Source organism: Cebus imitator, unplaced genomic scaffold (assembly GCF_001604975.1).
Source record: "Cebus imitator isolate Cc_AM_T3 unplaced genomic scaffold, Cebus_imitator-1.0 Scaffold93, whole genome shotgun sequence".
In the NCBI taxonomy this organism is placed as follows: Eukaryota; Metazoa; Chordata; class Mammalia; order Primates; family Cebidae; genus Cebus; species Cebus imitator.
In genome coordinates, this window is record NW_016107408.1 from 170,684 (window position 1) to 195,013 (window position 24,330).

The 24,330-nt window shown below is 35.3% G+C and overlaps 1 long non-coding RNA gene across 5 annotated transcripts; it reads left to right on the forward strand.

Moving 5' to 3' along the window:
• The first annotated feature begins 266 nt into the window (after positions 1-266).
• On the forward strand, positions 267-22,213 carry LOC108309329. 5 transcript variants are annotated; one of them, XR_005201414.1, is made up of 6 exons: positions 270-647; positions 6,381-6,475; positions 8,551-8,559; positions 8,649-8,694; positions 16,187-16,365; positions 22,089-22,213. It is a non-coding gene; the product is annotated as an uncharacterized LOC108309329 (long non-coding RNA). The 5 variants fall into 5 exon arrangements; XR_005201415.1 differs by lacking the exons at positions 8,551-8,559; positions 8,649-8,694 and adding an exon at positions 7,007-7,098 and having other exon boundaries at positions 267-647; XR_005201416.1 differs by lacking the exon at positions 8,649-8,694 and having other exon boundaries at positions 283-647.
• Positions 22,214-24,330: the final 2,117 nt, after the last annotated feature.

Here is a 24,330-nt window from a genome sequence, read left to right on the forward strand (position 1 = left end):
AACTGCAAACGAAGAAAAATAAAAACCAGAGCATTGTCTTTGCGACTACGCTGGGACACTTTCAGAGTAAGTCCCCAAGATACATGGTCCAAAAAAAATACTGACATCATACTCAGTTGTGATTCTTTGCCTTCTCTTTCTAAGAGAACTTCAGCTGCACGTTGGATGGAAAACTGTACAAAACTAGGGAGACAGAGGAAAAACACCGCTTGTTAATATTCACTGCTAGATTCTGTAGAGGAATCACTTGATTTTACAGATACAACTAGCTTAAGTAGATCTAAAAGTCATGTAGCTACAAAGCTGACTTGCACACTAAAAGCTAATAAAGGGAAATGCAGCTTTCCCAGGGTAGGTTCTTGGCACTTCTCTGCAAATAGGTAAAAGGGAATGGCAGATATTCAAGCTTAGGGAACAAGCAGCAAGGACAGAGCCTTCCCCTGTCTCTGTGTGTTGAAGTCAGCAGATAGCACACCTGCTGCTGCTTGAGTTCCTTCTGCCAAGCAGAGTAGCACAGCTGGAAGACACTCTGCGCCTGGCTCTGAGCTTTGCCTGTCTTCAGGGATGGAGCCCCTCCCAAGGCAAGTTCAACCGGGTTCTTTGGCAGCTGAAGTCTACACGGACCCTGCAGGGAGTGGAGGAGAAAAGTGAGTTTGACATGCTTGGAAATATTTAGATCTTGGATGTAAACTTCAAGGAAAATATTTATTCTGTTTGTTTTAATACCACAGAGGTTTGGATCCCAGGAATCTTCAGACGAGTACAAAAGGCTCTTGCCAAGGCACCAATTTAACAATTTGGTCAGTGACAAAAGGGCATCCTGTTTAACTAGTCTGAATTTAAATAGCATGTTTCCAATGTATTAGCATGTCTGTCTCATTTGTTTACTGCACTGTTTCCTTTAACCCCTGAATCTTGGGTTTGGTTTATGAATTTGCACAGAATCAAATACATTTTTTAATAGAAAGCAAGCAAAAAAGCAGGTTATCACATAGCTGAAAGCATTGCTATTCGAGCATTGACAATAAACTTCCCCTGATTACTTGACCATTCAGAGTGACCAGATCCTCATAGAGGGGTACAAGCTCTCTTTACTCATGGCTTGTGGTGAACATTCCTTACTATCTCTTTGTTGGTGTTGAGAAATACTGCAGAATGCTAAAGGACTATCCAATTGTAGTTTTGGTGAGTGAATTATGATAAAATAGAAGGCTTTTGTAAATGTGACTTGAAAAGTTGCATATTTTGTGTCTTCTCTTTGTGTTTCATGGGGAATCCCCCTGCAGAACATAATTTTCAGGACTCACACTGACCACTGCAAGGACATAGAAATAGAAATTCCATTTGATCCAGCAATCCCATTAGTGGGTATATATCCAAAGGATTACAAATCGTTCTACTATAAGGACACGTGTACACGAATGTTTATTGCAGCACCTTTTACAAAAGCAAGGACCTGGAACTAACCCAAATGCCCATCAACGATAGACTGGATAGGGAAAATGTGGCACATATACACCATGGAATATTATGCAGCCATCAAAAACGATGAGTTTGGGTCCTTTGGGGGACATGGATGAACCTGGAAACCATCATTCTCAGCAAACTGACAGAGGAGCAGAAGATCAAACACCGCATGTTCTCACTCATAGGCGGGTGTTGAACGATGAGAGCACATGGACAAAGGGAGGGGAGCACTACACACTGGGGTCAGTTGGGGGGAAATAGGGGAGGGACGGTGGGGGGTGGGGAGCTGGGGGGGGATAGCAGGGGGAGAAAGCCACATGTAGGTGATGGGGAGGAAGGCAGCAAATCACACTGCCATGTGTGTTCCTATGCAACAATTTTGCATGTTCTTCACATGTACCCCCAAACCTAAAATACAATAAAATAAATAAATGGGGAAAAAAAAAAAAAAGTAATTTTCCATTTTTGTTAGTCTGCAGTAGAGCGGGAAATAGTTACTGTCAAGGGAAGTCTTAAGAAGATGTGTCCGATATGTGCACGGTATATGCACATATCTTGAGGAAAAATAGACAAAAAGCGAAACTGGCATCACAATGATCTCTCTAAGGGCCTATAAGAGAGAAACTGGGACTCCTTCCTGCCTTCAGATAGCACATCAGGCAGAGAAAATATTAACCATTTTTCAACTCTCAGAAAAGTAGATTTTATGATCTCATACAATTTCCTATTCCGATATCGGATTTCTTCCCCATTTTAGCAATTTAAAACAATTAAACTTTTTTTTTTTTTTTTTTTTTTTTTTTTGCTATACTGCCAAGCCAATTTCTCCTATATAATTGTTTTTAGACATGGCGAATGAACAGCTGTTTTTCAATTATTGGACACAGTTGTATTTCAATTCTCTTTTAACAGCTGTGAAACAGAATTCCTATTCAGAATTTTATAACAGTAAACCACACAAAAAGACTGCTGTTGTCTCTCTGCTAATGGAGATTTAGTGTCCCGTTTCTTTTTCAGGACCATTTCCAGATGCTGTCTATTATCTTTTCTCCATATTTGCTTGACTGTTACTACCATGTGTATGATTCCAACCAAGTCTGATGTCTGCTGATTAAACTTTATTTACAATATCTTTGTCAATTTTTTCCTCCATTGGAAGACAAAGTTATCCCGCTTCTCCTAACCAGTTGACAATTAAGTGAAGAAACAATTTTATTACTGAAATAGTCATTCTGTCACTACCAATTATTGTCACATATCTTCTTAGTTGCATATCAATCATAAGAACAATTATAGTGGGAAAAAGCCAAACATGTAAAAACTTATATTTACTAATAAACTAATTTGCATGGGAACCATTAGAGAACTATAGACTCATCTGCTTTATGGCAGCTTAGAACAGAGAGGGATCTACAAGACCAGTTAGTGTAACTCTAACGCCTTTCATCTTGGAGGAAGAAAAACAAGCTACAGTGCTAAAGTATTTTTTCTGTATTCAGATAATGCACCTCTTTTGTAGATTAGGTATCCTACAGTTCAATTTCCCAGTTTTAGTAGCTTCCTTACTCTTTAACAAATGGTAATCTAAAATCAGAGAAAGCGTGGTTCTGAAACATTGGAAGGTAAACTAAGAGAACTATATGTTGCCATTCAGCTGGCTGTAATAATAATTCTCCCACTCTCTAGGCCAGACTGAATTTCCATCTGGTAGAGATTTATGCATTAACTATAATACTTGATTTCCCTCTAAAGTTGAAATCTTCCTGGAAGGTATTAATTTTATGTTATTTAGGCGTTTATACAGAGTATGAACTAACAATCTGAAAGTATGTTTTCATAGGCCGAAAGGAGGAGATGCGTGAGGGATTTATACAATGCCATTTAATTTAAGCTTAATAATACAATGTTAATGGCTATGTATTAGTTTTCTTTTGCTGCTGTAGCAAATTACCACAAACTTGGAGGCTTAAATAATATAGATGTATTATCTTCTAGCTCTTAAGTTACATGTCTGAAGTGTTTTTCACTGGACAAAAATCAAGGTGTTGGCTGGGCTACCTTCCCTTCTGGAGACTCTAAGGGAGAACCCATTCCCTTGTCTTTTTCAGATCCTAAAAATACCTGCATTTCTTCGCTTTTATAACCTGTCTTCCATCTTCAGAGCCAGTAACAGTGAGTTGAGAGTCCTGATATGACATCACTCTGATCTCCTCTGCTGCTCCTTCTTCCACTTTTAAGGACTGTGTGATTACATTGCGCCTACGTGGATAGCCCAGAATAACCCTTTCTTCTAAGATCAGCTGTCAAGCAAACTAAATTCCATACAACCTTAATTTTCCCCCTTCAGCCGTGTAACTTAATATATTCACAAGTTCCAAAGATAAGGAAGTGGACATCTTTGAGGGTGTGTTTTCATTCTGCGTAACACAGCCTGTAAGAGAAAAGCTACAAATATCAGTGGCTTAATTAAATAAAAGTTTATTTCTTATTCACATCAGGAGTTTCTGGAAGAGCAATCTTCTAAGTGACTATTCAAGGACTCGGACTTCTTTCATATTCTGCATCTGCCTTCCTACTGAGCTTGATAGCTTTCCCTGTTCGGTTAATACATGAAGAAAGAGAGCAAGGCTTTTGTGTGTGTGGTTTTATGCGCTCAGTCTTGGAGGCTGGGAAAATTATTTCTACTTATATTTCCTTAACAATAATCAGTTATGTAACTATACCTAAGTACAATGGAAGTTAGGAAATACAGCCTATCTATGTGCTTGGAACATGAAGAAAATGCATTTGATGAAGAGCTAGTCAGTCTGTGCCAATTCTGTTTGTTTGTTCACCAAACATCTATTCCATTTTACCTGCTACACATGAACACAGATGTCCTTTCTGAAAGTGGAAAACTCAGTCCCAACAAGTCATTGCATAAAACTTAAAGTCCAGGATCCTTGAGTGATGCTCATCTCTCCAAACCAGAATTGAAGTAGCTTCTTTATATCTATAAATGATGTATATTTACATACACACACGCACACACACAAACACACACAGGCATGCACATACCATGCAGAGGTGATACATAGATACAGGAAAACATTTTAGATACTTGTTTGGTAAAGGAAAAAATGAGAGGCATGCAGCTGTTACTGGACCATAGCAATTTTGAAATCCTGCCAGGCAGATATTAAAGGTCCTATCATTTGGCTGGAAAAAAATGTTTCATTTATTCCTAAATCATGCTCCCTAGAACCTCCATTCTTCACTCTTCTCCATGGTTACCAATTCCGGCCTCTGAGAGATTCTTTTTTGCCTGTCTTCCCCATGGCCTTCAGGAAGTGGGAGTTGGGGATTATGTTTGGTGCTGATTAAAGTTGGTGGACTCAGCAATAACCTTAAAGCTTAAGAAGTCAGACCTTTAGTCCATGCTGATAGAATCCTTAACAAAACAATTTTCCCCAAACTAATAGGCATCTAAATAGTTTTGTTTCTAGTTAATTCCATGTGCCAAAAACTACATTTGAAGTGTTTTTCATCATGATAGTTCTCATGCCTGATTTATTTTTTTCCTTCCTCACCTATACCCTTCCAGGCCACTCCCAACCTCCCTGAAACTATCTGAAATAATATTTTTGAATACTGTTTCCTTAATCTAATCTTTATGTTAAATTGTCTTTTTTTTCCCCCCAATAATCTTATTTGGTTCTTGTCATTCAGAGCCTTTTTCAATTTATCTTAATTCGGATGCAGAAGCACTTAGGTTTACTAACTCTAAAAGTTATTGATCTCTGGATACATATCCACTTCAATTTCTGCTTCAAAACAAGCCTGTTTTTGTCTGTGCTCATCTCCTTCCTGTAACATATTGCTAAGAAAGGCCAATAGTAGCAAATAGACACTGTTACTCTCATATCAATCTCTTGTCCTAACATCCAAAAACTACAGGCTTATAGGCTCATGAGGTACCTAAGGTGCCTTTCTGTTTAATGTATGAAATGGTTTTGCCACATGTTTTGCCATGAAACAACATGACCTGGACCTTCATTGTTCCAGCCTCATCTATCAGCCTCCACAAAGCTATTCAAAATAATATTTGTGAATACCCATTTCCTTAATCTGATCTTTATCCTAACGTTGTGTTATCAGTTTTCGGATCCTTCCCTTTTCAGGGACAAATAGAAAAAAACAAGGGTCACTTGTGGGATATTATGATAAAATGGGCCTACAATTGATTAACATCTTTTCTGCCTACAATCTGTTCGTCACAATTAAGTCATATGACCATATTTAATTGCAAAATGTAATAGGAAATGCATTTGTGTGTGTGTGTGTGCGTGTGTGTGTGTGTGCGTCCAGTGGGAAATGGCAATGAATTTTATTGCATATTTGCAGTCTCTGTCACACCAAAAAGCACAAAACTAAGTATCTGGATATGCCAAAAGTCAGCTGTATTGTTAGATAGTATTCCTTAGAGCATTAAATTAAACTATTATTGATAAGTTATTGAACATTTAATAGCAAAAGATCTGTTGACAGTATGATATCAATGTGCAGAAATTTTAAAATCTTGAGGCATTCAAAGTATCATATACAAATCAGGGTAATTCATTTACTAGAGCATATTACTGACTACCTGTCATGTATTGGACTTTATGTATGTGCTTTGTAAATAAAATGCACAGGATGGATCTGTAACCTCAAGAAGCTTTCAGTATCCCAGAAGAGGCAAGCATACATACAAGTAACTAAAATGCATTTTTTGTTCTATTATGCAGTTATAAGCATTGTATAGGAGCACAGAAGAGGGAACTACTATGTCCTAGTCTTATTAAGAAAAAAGTAAACAGAGACAGCAAGAAAATAGCAACTATTAAGAATGTTGTGTTTTTCTGTTTTTGTTTGGTTTTACTATGAAAATGAAGTATCTCATCAAATAAGGAAGACTTTATGAGCAGAAAATTATCAAAATACTGAACAGACTGCACTGAAGAAGCAAAACCCAAAGGTGTTCAAAAAGGTCAGTGCTTTGTCTAGTTCAATGTTTTGGGAAAGAGATCTTGAAATCTTAAAATCCAGAATAATATTTAAAGTAAGAAAATAAGCAAAGCCATTTTTTCCTCTTTGGTGGTTGCTATTGTTGACGTTGAAGAGTAACTGGAAAGAATAAGTTAAATGGTCAAAAGTTTGTTTTTGAGATGCCTGCAATATGGCACTTGGGCAACCTCCCATGATGCTAGAGCCCTGTTGGGTCTGACGAAGGCAGACATTCATTAAGCCTCTCACCACCAGCAGTTGGAATCCATCCACTTCATGCGAGTAGACAACCACAAATATTTTATTCCGTATATCAGTACCAGAAGCTAGAAGCATGGAATGCACACAGTGTGCTTTGAACCTCATAATTGTTCCTTGTAATAATAAATTTTTACATTTGAACCTGTGAGTTATCAAGGAAAAAAAAACAAAAAGCCACTTTGGTTAAGGGATAGACTTAAAATAACAGGAATTATGGAAATGGAAAAATACCACTTTTCTTTGTTGGCCCAAGGATTTATGTGTGGGGAAAAAATGATTCAGAGGTGATGGCCTTTCTTGGACATTAACAAACTGTAGTGGAGTTTGCGTCCCTGACAATGGATGGTATGTAAATCCTAACGGTGGTGGGGGTGGGAGGGAGAGGGTGGATGTGGCAGAAAAAGAGAAGCTGAGCTTAGGCAGTTCCATACTTACAAAGGGAGAAGTTGTTTGGATTTTTTTTTTGGGGGGGGGGAAAGAAAATCTATTGTTAAAAGTCACTTCAGCCTTTCCTACAGAGTGAGAATAATTGGGCTTTAAACTATTAATAGAATATGAATATTGATGAAAAGTAAAATATCGTACAAATGACAGTTTTTTTCCAGCCAATTTGTTATACTCAACGCATGCTTATCGCAATCTGAGCTTTATACAAATAAACTTTAGATGGAAAAAAATCAGACATTTAAACATGAGAAATCTCATGACAAAAGAATAAAGAAACAAAGAGTAGAAATTAAAGAAAAAAATTGACAGTTGAAATTTCAATACATTAAAACATTTCTAATGTAAAAAAATTACAGTGATAGTTGTGTCAAATAGGGGATTGAGTTCATCTCTTAATCCCTCATGCAAATTTATAAGAAAATAATTAGCATGATTAACAATAATTTACTGATCAATATTACAGTAAATGTATAAATGGGTAAATAAAAATAGCAGATATGCTAATGGAAACTGTTTAATTATGCTAATAATAAGAAAGTATCATAAATTAGGGTCCTATTTCCTATGTTAATTATAGTTAACACAGAAAGAGAATGTTTAAAGCTAGAAAGAGTATCATGGTACTGATTCTCCTTCATTGTTGATGATATTGTAAATTGGTAAACCTGTTTTAGAATGCAACTTGAAAATGTGTGTATTTGTTGATTGAATAACTGAATTTAGTGGGTGAAATTGTGAAATGATTGTATTTTTCCTCAGCAACAGCCTGTTAAATTCTGTGTTGAACTTTCTATCCTTGCCCCTGCACAAAAACTTCTGATAACTAATCTTCAGGTTACCAGTAGAGCTGATGTACAAAAGCCTAGTCAAACTTAAGAAACAAAACAAAACCAAAACACAAAATCTTTCATTGTCTCATTCTCTTTTAAGCTTCTTTCCTGGACTCCTGATGTGGGACTGGGAAAATTATAGTAAGGAAAACAGATACCCATTATTTTTCCACTTTATCCTTTCTTCTTCCCTTACTCAAGATGTTATTTCTTGACCACCCTCTTGGTGATGTTGGGTGGAAAAGAAAAACAAGGTTTGAAAAGTTGCATATCAATCAACACAGTAGTAATCTAGAGCCAGGCGATACCTAAATGCTGTCTTCCCACTGAGGATATTTTTCAGGTTCTTCTAAAAAGCCAGTGAAAACAATCCACTATACTATTCACTGACTTGGGCAGTGCCCCAACTAGCTAGCTATGAAACAAGGGTTGAAAAGTTATTTATCGATCAATGGCATCCACTTGAACCCCTGCTTCTTGGGTAATCTTCCAATAGCCTCTTAGTTCTGTCGTCTGCTAGCCCTTGCAGGTAAGCCACATATTGGTATCCTTTCCAGGATATGTGCCTCACTACCCTCTGGAGTGTCCACACTGGCTCTACTTTTTCTCCATGTTCAGCCATCAGGACTATTTCCAGCCAATCTCCTGTCTTTATATTTTGCAGGTGAGAGCTGGCCTCTTTGCTTTTTAAATCCCTCATATATCAAGTTCTAAGTTCCCTCACTTGGCCTGAGGTTAGTTAAGAAAGTATGGAGGAAGGAAAGAGAAATGCTGAATAATACTGACAATTGTTCCAAAAAATAATTTATCAATTCTCCTAATGAATGCTTACCTTTTGTTACATAAGGGAAGGTAGGTGATGGACTAAGAGAGGCTGAATCTGTTTTGTGAAAGCCCTTTTGTAGCTCACATTGAAAAGATCAGGCATCTCTCTTCAGAAGGTAACAGTAATTGTCACATATACTTTTGATCTTTGAAATCCTAGCCAAAACTGAGACAATGGAAAAGTCACATTTAGATGTTACACATTTAAAAAAATCTTCAGAATTTCCAAACCTTTTAGCCTATAGGGGAAGAAAACAGAAACAAGTAAATGATTTTAAAGCTGGATTCATTAAGATAGTAATTATAGTATTAATTTGAAAACTATAAAATTTGAAAATGGGAATTTGAAAGTAGTCCAATATCTCATAATAGGAGAATGGTTAAGAAAGTTAGGAAATATCTAAATTAAAGAAAACCAACCTGCTAAAATAACAAGCTACGTTCTTGTGTAGAACATATAATTCAGCATTGAGTTGGAAAAACAGGACATAAAATTTTATTTACGCTATGTTTACAACTATGTAAGTCACATATTTAAGAGGCTTGGGACAGGAAATCAAACAATTAGTTGTCTGTCACAGCCCTGGGACTTGGTAGCTCGGTAACCTTAAAGACATTATTTAAAGTCTCCAACTCATCTCTCTAAAAAGAAGATAATAGTTTCTATTGTTTCCGTAGGACTTACATGTGCTAAAGCATTGTCTGGCACTTAGTAATTAATTTTAAAGCTCTATTAAAAGACAAAGGAGCACACAAAAATGAAAACAGGAGTGATGTTAAAATTATTTAAAATCTCTTTTACATTATTTTAATCTTCCCATAGTGCTGTTATATTAATTCCATAATTAAAAACAAACTTAAAAAGCTAAACAGTAGGGGGGTCAATATATTGGTGACACCACCCTACAAACATTTAGGACATCTAAATAGGAGGCTGTACCAAATTGAGGCTTACTCACATTTCATGGACAAACTTGTTTTCCCAAGATATTGTGTTAACTAATCTAAAAAATGACTGTTCATTCTAATCAATTGGCATTCTCTAGTAACCTTTGTATCACCTGGGTATCATTGTCATAGATTTTAGACATACATTACAGCAATTTACCTTGCTTTCTTTGTAGTCCATTTCTGTCAAATCACAAAACCAAAAAAAAAAATATTTCAGAAACAAACAAGGGCTATTTTCCAGTTTATGAGCACTTAGATAAAAAGGGGAAAATCACAATCCCCTAAAGTGGGCTTAATTCAAACAAGAGAATATACCTTGCAAACCTTTTGATAATTTTTATTATAGTTTTTAATGCGCTCTATCTAGACTATAATCTGCAAATGAATTGGGTATTAAAGTAAGCTACTTTTAAAAGTTTGCAAATAAAATCTCTCCCTATATATTATCACTCTTTTATTTGCTCTTATTTAGGCTAATAAATATGAAAACGTTATGTGCATTATTTCAAACCAATAAGAGAGTCAAAAGGAACTTTTAAAAACAATGTAAAGTTCGAAAATTAAAATTGCTTCCTCTAGTGGGTTTTGGACAAGAACATTGACTATATCCCAGAAATATATAATTGATTCACCTAAGCTTATTTCTTAAAGACTAAGTAAAACTAACATTTACTTATGTACTTCTCATATGGCTTTATGCTCTTGCTTCTAATGATAACTTAAAACAACTTTTAAAATACATATTCTCAGATTTGAGGTGAAATCTGAACAAGTGCATCAACATGCCTTTCTTCATAGTTATATGTGGATAAACAACTAAGAATAAGCCACAAAATAAAAACATTTTAAATACAATATTTGAGGATTTTCTTCCATTAACTCTTTATAACTTAAAAGATGGTGAATTTTGGCTGGAACCTTGTGGTCAACTATTTAAAAATAAATATAGAATTGGAGGTAGCAAGTAATTGACATTTCTGATTTTTGGAAGTTGGAGCTCAGTGGTGTGTCCATCAAGTCTTGCTAGAAAACAATAAGATATGAGTGTCATACAACTATACACACTGGTTTTTGACTTATGGCAGCTGGGTGGGAAGGGTACATCTGGTTGATCTTGGCTGACTACGATCAGCTGGTCTTAGGCTTCAGCCATCTATCCAGATCAGTTTTGCTCCAAGTGTTCTCACCTTTTGAGACTAGTAGGTTGGATGGGAAATGTTTTCTTGATGTGGGATGAAAGGTCCCAAAGACAATGAGAGGAAAAAAAAAAAGGATGCCTCTTAAGACCTAGGCCTGGAACCTAGGTCATTCCCACCCCATTAACTAAGTTACATGCCCATGTGTTGCTAATGCCAATTCCTCTCAGAGAGATAAGAAAGAATGAAGTGACCATTCCTGAATAACAATTTAATCTCACACAAGTGATACGTATTGTACTTCATGATCCTACAATGTTGTTATAAACACTTCCACCCAATGACTGAATTATCCTGCTTCTTTTATCTTCAATGTCTCTTCCTTCTTCTCTAGTTTCTTGGGTTATGAATACAACACATCTCCCTTCAACTATTACAATGATCTCCTTCCCTATGCCTTCATGGACTTAACCTTCATCTTCTAAAATACTTCCATTGTTAACTCTGTAATGTAAAATTGGGGCATATCATTCTATTCCTCATAATTCAATAACTCCTTATAATAGGTGGGCAAATTTTCTTGAGGTGGAATAGGTGACCTGGTCAAGCTAACTTATACATGGATAAATGACTAAAAAATAACCCCCAAATAAAAACCTATTACATTTAATATCTGAGAATTTTCTTCCATTAATTCTTTATTTACTTAAAAGATGATGAATTTCATCTGGAACCTTGTGGTCAACTATTTTAAAATAAACATAGAGTTGGGGAGAGTTGGTCATTGATATTTCAGATTTTTAGGAATTGGAGTTCAGTGATGTATTATTTTGTTTTCATACACTATATAGAACTGCTGGAGACTGGATAATTTACATAGGAAAGAGGTTTAATTGACTCACAGCATGGCTGGAAGGCCTCAGGAAACTTACAACCATGATAGAAGATGAAGAGGAAGCAAAGCACCTTCTTTACAAAGTGGAAGGAAGGAGAAGTGCTGAGCGAAGGGGGAAGAGCCCCTTATAAAATCATCAGATCTTGTGAGAACTCACTTACCATCATGAGGACAGCACGAGGGAAACTATCCCCATGATTCAATTTACCTCCACCTGATCTCTCCCTTGACATATGGGGATTGTGGGGATTATGGGCAAATAAAAGAGTGACAATTCAATTCAGGGATTACAATTCAAGATGAGATTTTGGGTGGGGACACAGCCAAACCAGATCAAGTGTTATATCAATCAAGTTTTGCTAGAAAATAGTAAGATCTGAGTGTCATATCGTACAACTATAAGCATTGATTTCTAATTTATGGCAGCTGGGTTAGAGCTTCTGCTTTAATTTCTGCATTACATTTTAGACATCCATGATTCTCTCATGATCTCATACACCTTGATGCCCCTGTCTCTGCAATATTGTCTATCTGTAGTGTCTTCTTCCAATGGCCCATGAGTCAAAGTACTCCTTATCCTCCAATTCTACCTCTTGTCTGAAACTGAACCAGTCAGGAAAAACTAGGTTAGGAACCAAATGACCGTGGCTTAAAACCGCAAACATGTATTTCTTGCTCACACTACATCTCCACTGCTGATTGGTTTTAGAACTCTTTATTTCAGGACCCAGACTAATGGAGTGACTCTTATCTATCTATTTCACCATAGGGAAAATAATAATATTGAAGCATGTGCTAGCTCTTAAAACTTGTATTTGCTACTACCACACTCATATTTCATTGGCTAAGTCAACTCACATATACATGTCAGAATTCAACAGGATGAAGGTGTAAAACTCTTCCTCAAGAGGGAAGGACACTTCAATGTGATCCGGTAAATAGTTTGAAGAGTGTCAAAATCTACCACAGAAGTGGCCCTTTTGTCTTTCTGTTAAATATTTATTTTACTATGTTACAACAATAATTAATATAACTATCACTTATTGAAATATCTATTTGTTTGATATCTATATATCTTTATTGATCACTCAGTTTACAGAGTACTTTTTCTACTTCCCACATAACTTCAGGCAAAAGCATTACTAAATTTTCTCCTATAACATAATGAGATCCCTTTCTCCAGTTTCTAACATTTACGTCATTCACCTGTGAGCCCTCACCTGTAGTTTTAGGAAAACACTATTGACAGTGTGTTCCAGGCACTACAAGCCATCACTAACACTTTTCTCAAACTCCATTGCTCAGTTCTAAAGCCACTCCCACATTGTGAGTTGCTATTTTGCTACCATCTCACTGTTAATATTAGCATATGATAGTTACATATTGCTCTGTAACAAATTACTATAAAACATGGCAGCTTAAAACAACAAACATTTATTACTATCAGTTTCTGAGGGTCAGGAATCCAGGAATGGATTGCCTGGCTGATTCTAGCTCAGTGTTTCTTGTGAGGTTGCATTCAAGCTGTTACCGGGTTACAGTCATCTGAAGGCTTAACTGGGGTTGGGAGATCTGCTTTCAGTATCACTCATGGGGTTGTTGGAAGCCCTCAGTTTCTGCTGAGTGTTATTCGGAGGTTCCAGTTTCTCACCACATGGGGCTCCCCACAGGGCTGCCTGAGTGTTTTCAAGACCTGGCAGCTGGTTTCTCCCAGAACAAGAAATCAAAGAAATCAAAAGACTGAAGAGAGAAGCTTCAGTCTTTTATAGCTTAACGTCAGAAGCACCTACCATCAATTCTGCCGTATTCTATTGGTCACACAAACTGTGATACAGTATATGGGAAGACTATACAATACTAGGAGGTAAGGATAATTGGGAAAACCATTTGGTAGACTGGCTTTGACAAATAGTATTTTTTTCAACCTTGAAAATCCAGAGCTATTAGAGAAAAAAAAATAACTTCAATGTGACTAGTTCAGTTAACTATTTATATAGTTATTCAAAAAAAATCTCTTTTACCTGTGTACTAGCCCCTGGGATAGTTGCTGGCTACATAGAAACGAAAATGTTTTTTTCTTTGAAGAGCTTACAAACTATTAAGGAAATAGACATACACAGTTATGTATCACATAATTTTTTTCATCAGTAATAAACTGCATATAACTATCCCATATCACAGTGATCCCATAAGATTACAATACTGTATTTTTACTGTACTTTTTCTATGTTTAGATACACAAATACTTACCATTGTGTTATAATTGCCTACAGTTTTAAGAATAATAATATGTTATACAGGTTTATAGCCTAGAAGCAACAGACTAAACCATATAGCCTAGGTTTGTGGTAGGCTATGCCATCTGGGTTTTTTATGAGTACACACTATGGTGATTAACAACATCATTGCCTAATGATACATTTCTCAAAATGTATCCTTATCATAAAGGGATGCACCATTGTACAGAAGTTAAAAATTGCTTTATACATTAATTGTTGTAATGGAGTACATACATATAATGAGAGTCAAAATTATAAGTGGTTAAAGACTTTGACTTTTGGGGTCAGATCACAGAATTTTGATTCTGTTTATTAGTTGTAGTACCTTTAGCAAATTACTTTGTCTTTTGTGACTCAGTTTCCTCATTTATTAATACAGAAAATAATAGTGTTTTCCCATAGGGTTGATACAAATTTTAAATGACTTCTACACATACAGATATAAAGGCAGGTACGTAGGTAGGTAGGTAGGTAGGTAGGTAGATAGGTAGATAGATGATAGATGATAGAAGATAGATCAATCGATAGATAGATAGAAGACAGATAGACAGATAGATAGATATGCTTGCAGATAGGTGAGTCAAAAGTTATTTAAATTTGACAGAAGGGATACTTTTGTCATGCAGTGATAGCAAATTTAGAAACAATTTGCAGTTACGTGTAAAGTAGAATATATGTGCAATAAATTGGATGATCTAGCTAAGTTATGACAATGATGATGTCAATTGCATGCATGAATGGAAGAGGATACAAAGGCAGTTTTAGATAAAGAATCTCATCATTTATTGAAATAGGCATTTCCTATTTCTTGCTTATTCTCAACATTTGAGCTTATAATGGAGAATCAAAGAGGAATTTTTTTTCTCTTTGTAAAAATAATGCCTTTAATTATCTGAAGAATATAAATGTGAAATGGATAATTTACTGTGTGGATATTTGTACCTGTCAAGGTAACAGAATCTGAATATGATTGAAAATTAGCCATATAAAAATTCTAGTCTTTCTTATTGCCACCTAGCCTGGTTTGGCCAAGACTGTCATAAAAAGCTAGAGATATTGCATAGTCATTGCGATAATCTCTTCTGGTGGACTATTTGCATGACCTTGGTTATGAGGTCATGAAATGTGCTAGAGTTGGTGGAGAAAACTTGTGCCTTTGAAATTTAAGAGCACTTTTTATTCCCTCTGGTAATTTTTCTGAAATTCTGTGAGTAGGACTTACCTAGCTTGATTCTTCATTATTTGGAAATCCTGAATAGTTTTTCTTGGAAGTAACCAGATGGAAAAAATTAAAAATGTTTCAGAAGAACTATTAATGCTGGGTATTTTTTTTTCCTGGAAGCATTTTATTTTTATTTAGACTTAGATTAAAAACTTTATGAGATTAAAGTTAGCTGATCCAGTATGATAAAAACTGTTTTTACTAGAATTTCAAACCACAGCTATTTGCATCAGTGGGCTTGACTCTGTTTTTAATATTTGTCTTTACCTTTCTTGCACTTTAAGAAGATAACAAAATAAAAGCATTTTACTGCAATTTTGCTTCAAAGGATGTGTTATTGTTTTAAAAAATAACATGTTCTGAGGAATGTTTTAAGGAAGCACTGACACTGTCTCCAGAATCTTTTCATAGAGAACATTTAGTCCCATTCTTATTACCCTTAATAGTTGTTCCTTTTTAAAGAACAAGTACTGAATGTATGATGGGGACTTCCCAGAGAAAGACTAGGTTCTATTACTGAGTTTCTGCAGGAAAAAAAAAATCTATAGGAAAATAATGAGTAAACCCAAAGGAATTCCATTTTTGAAATAATATTTTTTAAACACATGCTATAGTCCTAACAATAATTAGAAAAAATTTAGATGTTGAAATTCTCAAAATCCACAAATGGAAAAGCATTTTGTAAGATTTTAATGGTGCGGACAATGCTGTGGATTGTACAAAGAGAGAGTAGGCTTCTGAAGTCCAAGGAGAGAGCCAAGTAATTGGATGTTCTGTGATGTGATTTAGTGCCTCCACCAGAACAAGGCATCCAGGAATTAGTGTTTCCCTCTTTTAGTTTTACAAAGAATAATTTGTGGTGTAAAAAGTAGAGACTTTGGAATAAAGCAGACCTGGGCACCACTTATTAACACCTTCAACTTCCGCAGACTTCTGAATCTCCCCAAACATCTGTTTTTTCACTTCTGAAACAAGGACAGAAATTCAAGGGATGTTGGGAAGTGAAATATCCACAGGACTCACCAAGGTTAGTGGCCTTCTACCTGCTACTGGCGTTTGTATGTGTTGTTAGGTTTATATTTAATTTCTTAATGTAATTCACCAGAAGGCTACAGTTTTCTCCATATACAAACAAGCTCCACAATGATATAGAAAACTTTTTATCCTCTTTGAAGAAGACAAAGGTCTTAGAAGGGTAATGTTAACCTGTTTGAAAGTAGCTATGGAATAGTGGAAAAAGAAATACTCATGCAATTTTAACCCAAGACTTAGCCTGTCACCCTAAGCTGTCAGATCCATGGCTTCCGCCTTTATGTGATGAATTTAGTGAGGTAAATTATTCAAAACATAGCAGATGCTCAATAGAAGTCCATTATGAAAAATAAAAATAAAAGTGAACCATAACTAACTGAAAATGAAGGATGCCTGCTCTCCTCATGCATTTTTAGCATAAGGTAAACAAAGACACCTTAGAACCATGGGGCGTCCATGCTTTTTCCCCTGTTTTTATGTATATATAACAAAAAATGAAAGGAATGTTGCCATAAATCATTTTCTCTAAGTACGCTTTGTTACAGCAGCTTTACCAATTAATTCTGCCACAACCCAATATGTGTGAAGTCTTCTGTTCAAAGCCTTTGAAACAATCAAGTGTGTCACAACATGTTTTATTTCTCTTTTCAAGTTCTGCACATAAGTCCTGATCTGTTTTCTTTTGGTTAGCATGTTGCTGCAGAAAGTGCTTTATCAGCCTCCTGAGCTTCAATATCAGACTGAATGTGCTGTTATGCTTTTGGAAAGATGACAGTAGCTCTTAAACAGCTAATGGTATGTGATTTTGATAAATTTCAGGACTGAAAGTGTGTTAGCATAAACCATTCCCACACATTCGGCTGGTGCTCCTGTGACCGTGCCCTGAGACCAAAGACATATTTTTGAAAGAAATTATATGGTCCCATGAGGGGTAACCAAGATGGTTATTCAAGTAACCACCTCAGAATGCAGTTTATGCTAGAGCATCATTATTAGATTGTCTGCCTCTTATGTGAAAGGACTTTAATGGGTGGTTTGAAAAATGTATTCTGATTATTTTTCAGTCAATGAAAATCAGTAACCAAGATACAAATGATACAGCAAAGATTCTTTAGAAATAAATTAATTAAAATAACTGTGAATATGATCTTTGTGTGATTAAATATTTCTAACATGAATGTTCAGTTTTATATTTCCTCAGATTTCAGTAATGAAAAACTTTTATTGTCTTTTGATTTTATTGTCCTTCAAATTTTATATGTCTTTCAAAGTCAGTCAACACTGACTTTGTTCTGAGCCTTGAAGGTCTTGTTTGGTGTGCTGCTTTGAAGTTTGAACGAAAAGAAACCAATCATTGTAAACCAATTTTCATATATTATAAGATACAGTATTATCTGTTCCTTAAGTTACTCACCATGTTCTTTGTTCTAAAATTCTTTGGGAGCATAGTATCATTTTTAGTAATAAACAAAGGTAAAGAGAGAAGTGACCACACCAAAAAATAGACAATTACTTGTTTACAAGGTTTACTAAATTTATTTATATTATTTTCGTCTTGCAGTTTTTTGTTTGCTTTGTTTTAATTTGTGTATAAAAGCGGAGAACTCATACCATGACTCATAGTTTCAGATCACTGCATTCCTGCAATTCCCAATCTCCTACAGCAGTAAAACTCCTAATATTGTATTTACAGTTGAATTTTACCCTGATAATATAGACTGTGACTATAGTGGCTGAAAATGGAACATTCGTACAGTTAATTTAAGTCCAGAGACAATCAATCAAGTAAAAAGTATAGTCCAATCATTATTATCAGGTGAACTAACCTGTATATTACACATTTACAATGCCAAAAGTTTAGATGGAATAAGGGGAACACATAGACAAAAGGAATCAGTCCAGCTAAAATGATTATTTACAAAGATTCATCCTCAGAGATATTTGGCCCAATTCATTGATGGGCATGTTCAGCATCCCCAGATATTTAATGCAAGAAGGCCTGGTTTTCTTTTTTGATGCTATTTTTTTAGGAATTGGCATGTTCAGTTAAAAAAATCCAAATTTTAATATTGGAAAAGTAAATCAAATTGGATAGGTTCCTGGAACTATTCTCTATGCAGCCTCAATATTCAGTGAGCCTGGATGAGGTGAGGCTTACACTGACCTTCAAAGTTGGAGACAAGTTCCCTACGCTTCCACATGAATAATGATACCTGGAATCAGAGAAGTTACAAAAGAGAGACATTATCTGTGTAAGTATCTGTACAAGGTTTCAAGAACATCTGGTAGTTTCTAGCTTTTCTTCCCTCACATTGTTGTCCCAGTATATTTTCTTTCAATGCGGAAACACCTTAGATTATAGACTGATGACAGTATGAAAGCTGTTCAGAACTGTAAATAATGATTTTCCATGCTGCTGTTTTTTTTGTACATATATGTGATAAGGCTGAGAGGAAACAATTAAAAATAATGTCTATTTTATGGCAACTAAGTTTGCAGTCTTTCAATGTAGCAACTCCTGCAAAACTTGGAGAGGCATTCAAAAGACTCATAAAGTGCCCTTAAATCTCAGTTTGAAAGTGAATGCATTTGTAGCCTTTCCGTTTTTGCCAGAACAAACAAACAAAAAAGTCCTGAAATGTTTGCCATTTTTTTTTTTCCCCTCAGATGAGAGGTATAATGTCCTAGTTGCTGAGGTCCTCTGGAAATTATTGAGATAACTTAAAATGTTCTTATTCTCCCTCATTTAGGAAATTAAATAAACAAGCATATCTTTTAAGATGTGGCAGTGGGAACATGGATGTGTTGACTAATCTTTTGGAGAAGTGACGTGGAAAGTGTGTTCTTTATTCAGCGGCAGGTATCTGATATTTTCCCTTAAATAAACTCAGCCATAAACTTAAGACTTCTTAAAAGTTCATCTGTATGCCTGTCCAAATGATACATCTAAATCAAGATTTTTCAGTCTTGACTTTATTGCCATTCTGAGTCAGAATATTCTTTATGTGAATGAGGGAGTGTCCTGAGCACCGTAGAAGGTTTAGAGGCATCCTTGGCCTCTGCTGACTAGATGCCAGTGGCTTCTCCAAGTCCCACCTCAATCATGACAGCCAACAATGTCTCCAGACATTACCAAATGTCCCCTGGGGGAAAAATAGCTCTTGGATCAGAATCATTATTGTAAACCTTGCAAAATAATAATACTTTACTACTTCTAAGCCTTAATATGTTAGTTATCTAGGATATATGGAGATATATATGTATTTATTTATTTATATTCTTTTATATATAGTTTTTGTCATTCATATGCAATTCTCTAAGCTCCTTGGTCTATTACAAGAAACTGAAGATTGACTTAAAAGTAATTTTCTTCTCTATTTTACAACTCTTGCAACATACCCTGTGTGTCTGTTATATTTTGAAAACCTATTTTAATATGTTGGCTGTCTGTTCATTATTGATAGAAACAATTTCTTGCCTTTCTACCTCACTCAGGGGATCTCAGATATTAGTTTGGGAACAGTATTTTGCTGGGCTAGCTTCATGTGTGATCATGTCACTATTTAAAAATATATTTGCTAGCAGTACAGTCTTATGTACAGCTGTCTTCAAGAGCTAGCCAACAACTATCTCATCAGAACGGGTTTTTCGTCTTCTTCTTCTAATGCCTTTTTTTCTTCCTTCCATGCTATAGGTATATTGATCTTGAGAAGAGGACTTACCCTTCACCTGGAGCAATAGTTAGGAAAGCAATATGTGAAAACAAAGTCACGAATTTGACAAGAAATGTACTTAAGGTATAAGAATATGGAGTTGCATTTTTATGATGTGTTAGAAAAATTGTCCTAAAAAAATCAAGTTCTGGAAGCCAGCCATTTTTCACTTTGTGGGGAGCGTGCCATGCAAAAGATCTCCTGATTTTAGGAAATCACACAATGACCTATATTGTCCTGGTTGTCTACTGAGGAACATGTACCCTGCTTCAGTCTAAGAAAGAATGTTAAATTAAGGCAGCCACTTTCTCTTGGCCAAATTACATTCTTTATAGTCTCCCAAGTGTTATATTTAATTTACATTTGAAATAGAAAAGATGTGAACATAGACTTTGGCTCACAAATTATGTCAGCTTTCTGAATTCAGGGGAATATGCTTATTGAAGCAGATGTTTTTGAATATTATTTTATTACTAAAATTTCCACAAATATAAATCATTTAAAAATATGTGATTTAAGAGTTTAATAACCTGAAAATAACCACCCAGAAAAGTTTTGGTATCTTTCCTCAGCATTTCTGATCACATATTTTCAAGAAAGCATTGAAATTTTTATCAAAGCTTCGCATGTAGATAATCTCTTAAAAGTTCAAATCTCTTATAGAGTGTAAGAAAGGAATTTTTTGACTTCAATTTAAATGGTATTCTATGCTCTTTACAAGCCCCTAAATATTTGAAAACTCTGAAAGATGCAAATGGAAATTTCCTATAAATCCCTATTTTATTCAAAGATTGAAGCCCTATTACCTCACTTAGAACAAATTTCATCCATTAACAACTATCTTGCAGTTAAACGGAAGCTAAATGTAAGTAACGTACTAACAAGGCTAATTATGTTCAGGTGTATGGATGGTTTACCATAAAATTCACAACAGAGAACACTGTGTGGGTAAGGAATACAATTCCTTTTTGAAAATAATGTTGTACATGTATATATTTTCCTTCTCTTTTCACATGCACTGTTTAGATTGTATACATGGGGAGATGAATATATGTCTTTCTTTGCACTTTCTGGATGATAAATTAGAAAGGAAGAATCCAAAGAATGCAGCCATGCTATTTGTCCTCATTTCTGATCTGGGAAACTAGAGGAAATTAAGACGGTTACTATTGTTATCATTTTTTCCACCCAAACCCTAGGAAATAGGAATTTAAAGTCATTAAATGTGTTCTCTGTAATCAACAAGTTATAAAGTTATTTTTATTAATCTTCTTGAAAATATAAATATAAGCCAGAGGTTCTTATTCATGGCTCATTTCTAGGGATTTCCTAAGACCACCAAGCACGCTGAAATCCATATAGTTAATAGGTTCCATGTAATCTGCCTGCATTGATTAAACAAAACCCATTCATTTAAACTTTATCAATTATTTTTTATCCTTTACCATATCCCAGAAACTGGACAAGGGACCCAGAATACAGAAGTGAAAAAGATTATTTAGACAGCAGTAAGTTATATAAGGTAAATTAAACAAGGCAATGGGATAGAAAACAATGACCAAGATGTAGAGAAGACTTTGGATTGAGTTGTCAGGGCATGACACTCACTAGAGAGATTCCATTTGAGCTGAGATGTAATAAAAGTGATCCAAACATGTTGATTTAGGGAAAAACTACTTCAGGGATTGTAATCATAAAGCTCCTAAGATAGGAGTGAGCTGGGTGACCTTGATTTAGAGAAGAAAATCAAGGTATGTAGACTCTAGGAAGCAAGATTAGGTGCTGCTAAGCACTGAATTGTGTTTCTTAAAAATGTATATGTTGAAGCCCTAACCCCCACTGTTACTGCATGAGAGATGTGGACTTTAAGGGGGTAATAACGATTAAATGAAGACTAACGGCAGGGCACTAAGCTGATACAATAGGTGTTCTTATAAGAAGAGACACCAGATTCTCTTTCTCTCTCTCTCCCCCTCTCTCTCTCTCTCTCTCTCTCCATGCTCAGAGAAAAGACCATGTGAGGACACAGTGAGAAGGAGGCCATATGCAAAGCAGAAGGGAAGACCTCACCAAAACCAAAACCCAAACCTGCTGGCACCCTCATCTTGGACTTCTAGCCTTTCTCAGAACTGTGAGAAAACAAATTTCTGGTGTTTCAGTCACTCAGTCTGTGGTCATTTGTTATGCAACCCTAGCAGACAAACAGGGACCTAACTTAAGAACTGGTTAAAAATGAGGCCAGTTAGGAATTTGATATGCTATGGCTGGGAAGGTTTGATTTATTCTAAGTGCAATGGAATGGAGCTGGGGATATAAATTTGGGATTTATTGGCAGGTGAAACATATTTTAAAATAGACAAATTAAATTTCCTAAGGACAGAATGTAGATAGAAAAGAATCAAGATTTTATGACAAAAATCCAAGTCATTCCAATATCAGAGTTCTCCCAAACATTTAAAGAAGGCTTACCCTGATTCTATATAGCATCTTCCAAAAATTAGAAATTCTTTACAGCATCTTTCCAACTCATTTTACGAGGCCAAAATTACCTTGATATTACAACCAAAGAGACTACAAGAGAAAAACTACAGATCAATATCTCACATGAACTTAGACATAACATTTTTAAACAAAATATTAGCAACTTGAATGCATAATTCTTTTTTTATGTAAGAATTACATAATTACATAATTCTTACTATGTAATTCTTATAATATAATTATGTAATTCTTATGTAAAAAAGAATTGTGCACCATAGCCAAGTGGGATTTATTCCAGATATGCAAAGCTTTTAAATATTTGAAAATAAGTCAATATAATCTACCATATTAACAGGATAATCACATGATCATATCAGTTAATAAAGATCAAATCCATGATAAAATTCAACATCTATTTATAATTTTAAAGAATCTTTCCAAAAATAAGAAACAGAGGGGAATTATCCTCAAATTGATAAAGTTCATTACAGAAAACACAAAAGATAGCATTATACTTAATGGTGAGAATCTGAATTAGTTCCCCCTAAGATCAGGACCAGGCAAAGATGTTTGCTAGCATCACTCTTATTCTACATAGTGCTGTAAATTCTCACTGGTGCAGTGCAATGAGGCACACAGTGTAAATAAAGTCACTGAAATTAGTTTTAGTTAATTCTGTGTTGCTATAACAGAATGCCACAGACTGGATAATTTATTAAGAAAAATGTTTATTTCTTACAGTTTTGGAGGCCTCAGAAGTTCAAGGTGCAGGGACCCACATCTGGTGAGGGCCTTCTTGCTGCATCAACACATGGCAGAAGGCAGAAGCGCAAGGGTGCAAGAGAGAAAGAAGGATGGGGAAGGGATTATATGAAGGGGCCAAACTCATCCTTTTTATCCAGAACCCACTCCTGAGATAATTACATCATTCCTGCAATACATCATTCATTAATCCATTCAGAGCCCTCATGACCTAATCACCTCTTAAAGGTTCCAACACAAAAACTTTGGGGGATGCATTTGGGGGATTAAGGTTCTAACACAAAACTTTGGGGGATGCATTCAAACTCTTGCTAGTTTGAACAGAAAAAAATTTAACTGTTTCTATTTCAAATGACATAATTGTATACATAGAAAATACCAGGCAATCTTTTAAAAACTGCTAGAACTAATAGATTAGTTTAGCAAGATCATAGGATACAAAACCAACACACAAAAATCAATCATATTTTATATGCTAACAATGAATATGTGGAAAATGCAATTAAAAATACAAGATTATTTGCAATTATTTCAAAAAGAGAGAAATAATTAGGTACAAATCTAACAGTACACATAGGTTCTCTATGCTGCAAATGACAGGACACAAAGGAACAAAAGCAAAGGACATTTAAATAAATGGAGAGATGACCTTGTAATGGATAGGAAGATTCGATATAATAAAGATGTCAATTCTCTCCAACTTCATCAACAGGTGGAATTCAATTCATATCAAAATTCCAAAAAAAATTTTGCAGATATAGTGAAATTTATTTTAACATTTATATACCAAGGCATAGGCCATGGACTAAGATAATTTTGAAAGCGAATAAAGTGAGATGGATTATTATATCCAAAGTTAAGACCTACTATATGGCTGCAATAATAAAGAGAGTGTGATACTGGTCAGGGGATAGACTCATAGATCAATGGAACAGAACAGAGAGCCCAAAAGTAAACAGCACAAATATGCCCAGCTGATTTTTGGAAAGGATATAAAAGCAGTT